Consider the following 7,178-nt stretch of genomic DNA (forward strand, 5'->3'; position numbering starts at 1 on the left):
TGGTAATATACAGAAGTCAGTTGAAAATATACAGAAGGCAGGTGGTAATATACAGAAGGCAGGTGGTAATATACAGAAGGCAGGTGGTAATATACAGAAGGCAGGTGGTAATATACAGAAGGCAGATGGTAATATACAGAAGTCAGGTGATAATATACAGAAGGCAGGTGGTAATATACAGAAGTCAGGTGATAATATACAGAAGGCAGGTGGTAATATACAGAAGGCAGATGGTAATATACAGAAGGCAGGTGGTAATATACAGAAGGCAGGTGGTAATATACAGAAGGCAGATGGTAATATACAGAAGGCAGGTGGTAATATACAGAAGGCAGGTGGTAATATACAGAAGGCAGGTGGTAATATACAGAAGGCAGGTGGTAATATACAGAAGTCAGGTGATAATATACAGAAGGCAGGTGGTAATATACAGAAGTCAGGTGATAATATACAGAAGGCAGGTGGTAATATACAGAAGGCAGGTGGTAATATACAGAAGGCAGGTGGTAATATACAGAAGGCAGATGGTAATATACAGAAGGCAGGTGGTAATATACAGAAGTCAGGTGATAATATACAGAAGGCAGGTGGTAATATACAGAAGGCAGATGGTAATATACAGAAGTCAGGTGATAATATACAGAAGGCAGGTGGTAATATACAGAAGGCAGGTGGTAATATACAGAAGGCAGGTGGTAATATACAGAAGGCAGGTGGTAATATACAGAAGGCAAGTGGTAATATACAGAAGTCAGGTGGTAATATACAGAAGGCAGGTGGTAATATACAGAAGGCAGGTGGTAATATACAGAAGGCAGGTGGTAATATACAGAAGGCAGGTGGTAATATACAGAAGGCAGGTGGTAATATACAGAAGGCAGGTGGTAATATACAGAAGGCAGATGGTAATATACAGAAGTCAGGTGATAATATACAGAAGGCAGGTGGTAATATACAGAAGGCAGGTGGTAATATACAGAAGGCAGGTGGTAATATACAGAAGGCAGGTGGTAATATACAGAAGGCAGGTGGTAATATACAGAAGGCAGGTGGTAATATACAGAAGGCAGGTGGTAATATACAGAAGGCAGGTGATAATATACAGAAGGCAGGTGGTAATATACAGAAGGCAGGTGGTAATATACAGAAGGCAGATGGTAATATACAGAAGTCAGGTGGTAATATACAGAAGTCAGGTGATAATATACAGAAGGCAGGTGGTAATATACAGAAGGCAGGTGGTAATATACAGAAGGCAGGTGGTAATATACAGAAGGCAGGTGGTAATATACAGAAGGAAGGTGGTAATATACAGAAGGCAGGTGGTAATATACAGAAGGCAGGTGATAATATACAGAAGGCAGGTGGTAATATACAGAAGTCAGGTGATAATATACAGAAGGCAGGTGGTAATATACAGAAGGCAGGTGATAATATACAGAAGGCAGGTGGTAACATACAGAAGTCAGGTGATAATATACAGAAGGCAGGTGGTAATATACAGAACTCAGGTGATAATATACAGAAGGCAGGTGGTAATATACAGAAGGCAGGTGGTAATATACAGAAGGCAGGTGGTAATATACAGAAGGCAGGTGGTAATATACAGAAGGCAGGTGGTAATATACAGAAGGCAGGTGGTAATATACAGAAGGCAGGTGATAATATACAGAAGGCAGGTGGTAATATACAGAAGGCAGGTGGTAATATACAGAAGGCAGATGGTAATATACAGAAGTCAGGTGGTAATATACAGAAGTCAGATGATAATATACAGAAGGCAGGTGGTAATATACAGAAGGCAGGTGGTAATATACAGAAGGCAGGTGGTAATATACAGAAGGCAGGTGGTAATATACAGAAGGCAGGTGGTAATATACAGAAGGCAGGTGGTAATATACAGAAGGCAGGTGATAATATACAGAAGGCAGGTGGTAATATACAGAAGTCAGGTGATAATATACAGAAGGCAGGTGGTAATATACAGAAGTCAGGTGATAATATACAGAAGGCAGGTGGTAATATACAGAAGGCAGGTGGTAATATACAGAAGGCAGGTGATAATATACAGAAGGCAGGTGGTAATATACAGAAGTCAGGTGATAATATACAGAAGGCAGGTGGTAATATACAGAAGGCAGGTGGTAATATACAGAAGGCAGGTGGTAATATACAGAAGGCAGGTGGTAATATACAGAAGGCAGATGGTAATATACAGAAGTCAGGTGATAATATACAGAAGGCAGGTGGTAATATACAGAAGTCAGGTGATAATATACAGAAGGCAGGTGGTAATATACAGAAGGCAGGTGGTAATATACAGAAGGCAGGTGGTAATATACAGAAGGCAGGTGATAATATACAGAAGGCAGGTGGTAATATACAGAAGTCAGGTGATAATATACAGAAGGCAGGTGGTAATATACAGAAGGCAGGTGGTAATATACAGAAGGCAGGTGGTAATATACAGAAGGCAGGTGATAATATACAGAAGGCAGGTGGTAATATACAGAAGTCAGGTGATAATATACAGAAGGCAGGTGGTAATATACAGAAGGCAGGTGGTAATATACAGAAGGCAGGTGGTAATATACAGAAGGCAGGTGATAATATACAGAAGTCAGGTGATAATATACAGAAGGCAGGTGGTAATATACAGAAGGCAGGTGGTAATATACAGAAGGCAGGTGGTAATATACAGAAGGCAGGTGATAATATACAGAAGGCAGGTGGTAATATACAGAAGGCAGGTGGTAATATACAGAAGGCAGGTGGTAATATACAGAAGGCAGGTGGTAATATACAGAAGGCAGGTGATAATATACAGAAGGCAGGTGATAATATACAGAAGGCAGGTGGTAATATACAGAAGGCAGGTGGTAATATACAGAAGGCAGATGGTAATATACAGAAGGCAGGTGGTAATATACAGAAGGCAGGTGGTAATATACAGAAGGCAGGTGGTAATATACAGAAGTCAGGTGATAATATACAGAAGGCAGATGGTAATATACAGAAGGCAGGTGGTAATATACAGAAGGCAGGTGATAATATACAGAAGGCAGGTGGTAATATACAGAAGGCAGGTGGTAATATACAGAAGGCAGGTGGTAATATACAGAAGGCAGGTGAAGGCAGGTGGTAATATACAGAAGGCAGGTGGTAATATACAGAAGGCAGGTGGTAATATACAGAAGGCAGATGGTAATATACAGAAGGCAGGTGGTAATATACAGAAGGCAGGTGGTAATATACAGAAGGCAGATGGTAATATACAGAAGGCAGGTGGTAATATACAGAAGGCAGGTGGTAATATACAGAAGGCAGATGGTAATATACAGAAGGCAGGTGGTAATATACAGAAGGCAGGTGGTAATATACAGAAGGCAGATGGTAATATACAGAAGGCAGGTGATAATATACAGAAGGCAGGTGATAATATACAGAAGGCAGGTGGTAATATACAGAAGGCAGGTGGTAATATACAGAAGGCAGGTGGTAATATACAGAAGGCAGGTGATAATATACAGAAGGCAGGTGATAATATACAGAAGGCAGGTGGTAATATACAGAAGGCAGGTGGTAATATACAGAAGGCAGGTGGTAATATACAGAAGGCAGGTGATAATATACAGAAGGCAGGTGGTAATATACAGAAGGCAGGTGATAATATACAGAAGGCAGGTGGTAATATACAGAAGGCAGGTGGTAATATACAGAAGGCAGGTGATAATATACAGAAGGCAGGTGGTAATATACAGAAGGCAGGTGGTAATATACAGAAGGCAGGTGATAATATACAGAAGGCAGGTGGTAATATACAGAAGGCAGGTGGTAATATACAGAAGGCAGGTGGTAATATACAGAAGGCAGGTGATAATATACAGAAGGCAGGTGGTAATATACAGAAGGCAGGTGATAATATACAGAAGGCAGGTGATAATATACAGAAGGCAGGTGGTAATATACAGAAGGCAGGTGGTAATATACAGAAGGCAGGTGGTAATATACAGAAGGCAGGTGATAATATACAGAAGGCAGGTGGTAATATACAGAAGGCAGGTGGTAATATACAGAAGGCAGGTGATAATATACAGAAGGCAGGTGGTAATATACAGAAGGCAGGTGGTAATATACAGAAGGCAGATGGTAATATACAGAAGGCAGGTGATAATATACAGAAGGCAGGTGATAATATACAGAAGGCAGGTGGTAATATACAGAAGGCAGGTGATAATATACAGAAGGCAGGTGGTAATATACAGAAGGCAGGTGGTAATATACAGAAGGCAGGTGATAATATACAGAAGGCAGGTGATAATATACAGAAGGCAGGTGATAATATACAGAAGGCAGGTGATAATATACAGAAGGCAGGTGATAATATACAGAAGGCAGGTGGTAATATACAGAAGGCAGGTGATAATATACAGAAGGCAGGTGGTAATATACAGAAGGCAGGTGATAATATACAGAAGGCAGGTGATAATATACAGAAGGCAGGTGGTAATATACAGATAATATACAGAAGGCAGGTGATAATATACAGAAGGCAGGTGGTAATATACAGAAGGCAGGTGATAATATACAGAAGGCAGGTGGTAATATACAGAAGGCAGGTGATAATATACAGAAGGCAGGTGGTAATATACAGAAGGCAGGTGATAATATACAGAAGGCAGGTGGTAATATACAGAAGGCAGGTGATAATATACAGAAGGCAGGTGGTAATATACAGAAGGCAGGTGATAATATACAGAAGGCAGGTGGTAATATACAGAAGGCAGGTGATAATATACAGAAGGCAGGTGGTAATATACAGAAGGCAGGTGGTAATATACAGAAGGCAGGTGATAATATACAGAAGGCAGGTGGAAGGCAGGTGATAATATACAGAAGGCAGGTGGTAATATACAGAAGGCAGGTGATAATATACAGAAGGCAGGTGGTAATATACAGAAGGCAGGTGGTAATATACAGAAGGCAGGTGATAATATACAGAAGGCAGGTGGTAATATACAGAAGGCAGGTGGTAATATACAGAAGGCAGGTGGTAATATACAGAAGGCAGGTGATAATATACAGAAGGCAGGTGGTAATATACAGAAGGCAGGTGGTAATATACAGAAGGCAGGTGATAATATACAGAAGGCAGGTGGTAATATACAGAAGGCAGGTGGTAATATACAGAAGGCAGGTGATAATATACAGAAGGCAGGTGATAATATACAGAAGGCAGGTGGTAATATACAGAAGGCAGGTGGTAATATACAGAAGGCAGGTGATAATATACAGAAGGCAGGTGGTAATATACAGAAGGCAGGTGGTAATATACAGAAGGCAGGTGGTAATATACAGAAGGCAGGTGATAATATACAGAAGGCAGGTGGTAATATACAGAAGGCAGGTGGTAATATACAGAAGGCAGGTGATAATATACAGAAGGCAGGTGGTAATATACAGAAGGCAGGTGGTAATATACAGAAGGCAGGTGGTAATATACAGGTGATAATATACAGAAGGCAGGTGATAATATACAGAAGGCAGGTGATAATATACAGAAGGCAGGTGATAATATACAGAAGGCAGGTGATAATATACAGAAGGCAGGTGGTAATATACAGAAGGCAGGTGGTAATATACAGAAGGCAGGTGATAATATACAGAAGGCAGGTGATAATATACAGAAGGCAGGTGATAATATACAGAAGGCAGGTGATAATATACAGAAGGCAGGTGATAATATACAGAAGGCAGGTGGTAATATACAGAAGGCAGGTGATAATATACAGAAGGCAGGTGGTAATATACAGAAGGCAGGTGATAATATACAGAAGGCAGGTGATAATATACAGAAGGCAGGTGGTAATATACAGAAGGCAGGTGGTAATATACAGAAGGCAGGTGATAATATACAGAAGGCAGGTGGTAATATACAGAAGGCAGGTGATAATATACAGAAGGCAGGTGGTAATATACAGAAGGCAGGTGATAATATACAGAAGGCAGGTGGTAATATACAGAAGGCAGGTGATAATATACAGAAGGCAGGTGGTAATATACAGAAGGCAGGTGATAATATACAGAAGGCAGGTGGTAATATACAGAAGGCAGGTGATAATATACAGAAGGCAGGTGGTAATATACAGAAGGCAGGTGATAATATACAGAAGGCAGGTGATAATATACAGAAGGCAGGTGGTAATATACAGAAGGCAGGTGATAATATACAGAAGGCAGGTGATAATATACAGAAGGCAGGTGGTAATATACAGAAGGCAGGTGATAATATACAGAAGGCAGGTGGTAATATACAGAAGGCAGGTGATAATATACAGAAGGCAGGTGGTAATATACAGAAGGCAGGTGATAATATACAGAAGGCAGGTGGTAATATACAGAAGGCAGGTGGTAATATACAGAAGGCAGGTGGTAATATACAGAAGTCAGGTGATAATATACAGAAGGCAGGTGGTAATATACAGAAGGCAGGTGGTAATATACAGAAGGCAGGTGGTAATATACAGAAGGCAGGTGGTAATATACAGAAGGCAGGTGGCAATATACAGAAGGCAGGTGGTAATATACAGAAGGCAGGTGGTAATATACAGAAGGCAGGTGGTAATATACAGAAGGCAGGTGGTAATATACAGAAGGCAGGTGATAATATACAGAAGGCAGGTGATAATATACAGAAGGCAGGTGGTAATATACAGAAGGCAGGTGGTAATATACAGAAGGCAGGTGGTAATATACAGAAGGCAGGTGGCAATATACAGAAGGCAGGTGGTAATATACAGAAGGCAGGTGATAATATACAGAAGGCAGGTGATAATATACAGAAGGCAGGTGGTAATATACAGAAGGCAGGTGATAATATACAGAAGGCAGGTGATAATATACAGAAGGCAGGTGATAATATACAGAAGGCAGGTGGTAATATACAGAAGGCAGGTGGTAATATACAGAAGGCAGGTGGTAATATACAGAAGGCAGGTGGTAATATACAGAAGGCAGGTGATAATATACAGAAGGCAGGTGGTAATATACAGAAGGCAGGTGATAATATACAGAAGGCAGGTGGTAATATACAGAAGGCAGGTGGTAATATACAGAAGGCAGGTGATAATATACAGAAGGCAGGTGGTAATATACAGAAGGCAGGTGGTAATATACAG

The sequence above is a fragment of the Cherax quadricarinatus genome, chromosome 27, assembly GCF_038502225.1.
Source record: "Cherax quadricarinatus isolate ZL_2023a chromosome 27, ASM3850222v1, whole genome shotgun sequence".
Taxonomy (NCBI): Eukaryota; Metazoa; Arthropoda; class Malacostraca; order Decapoda; family Parastacidae; genus Cherax; species Cherax quadricarinatus.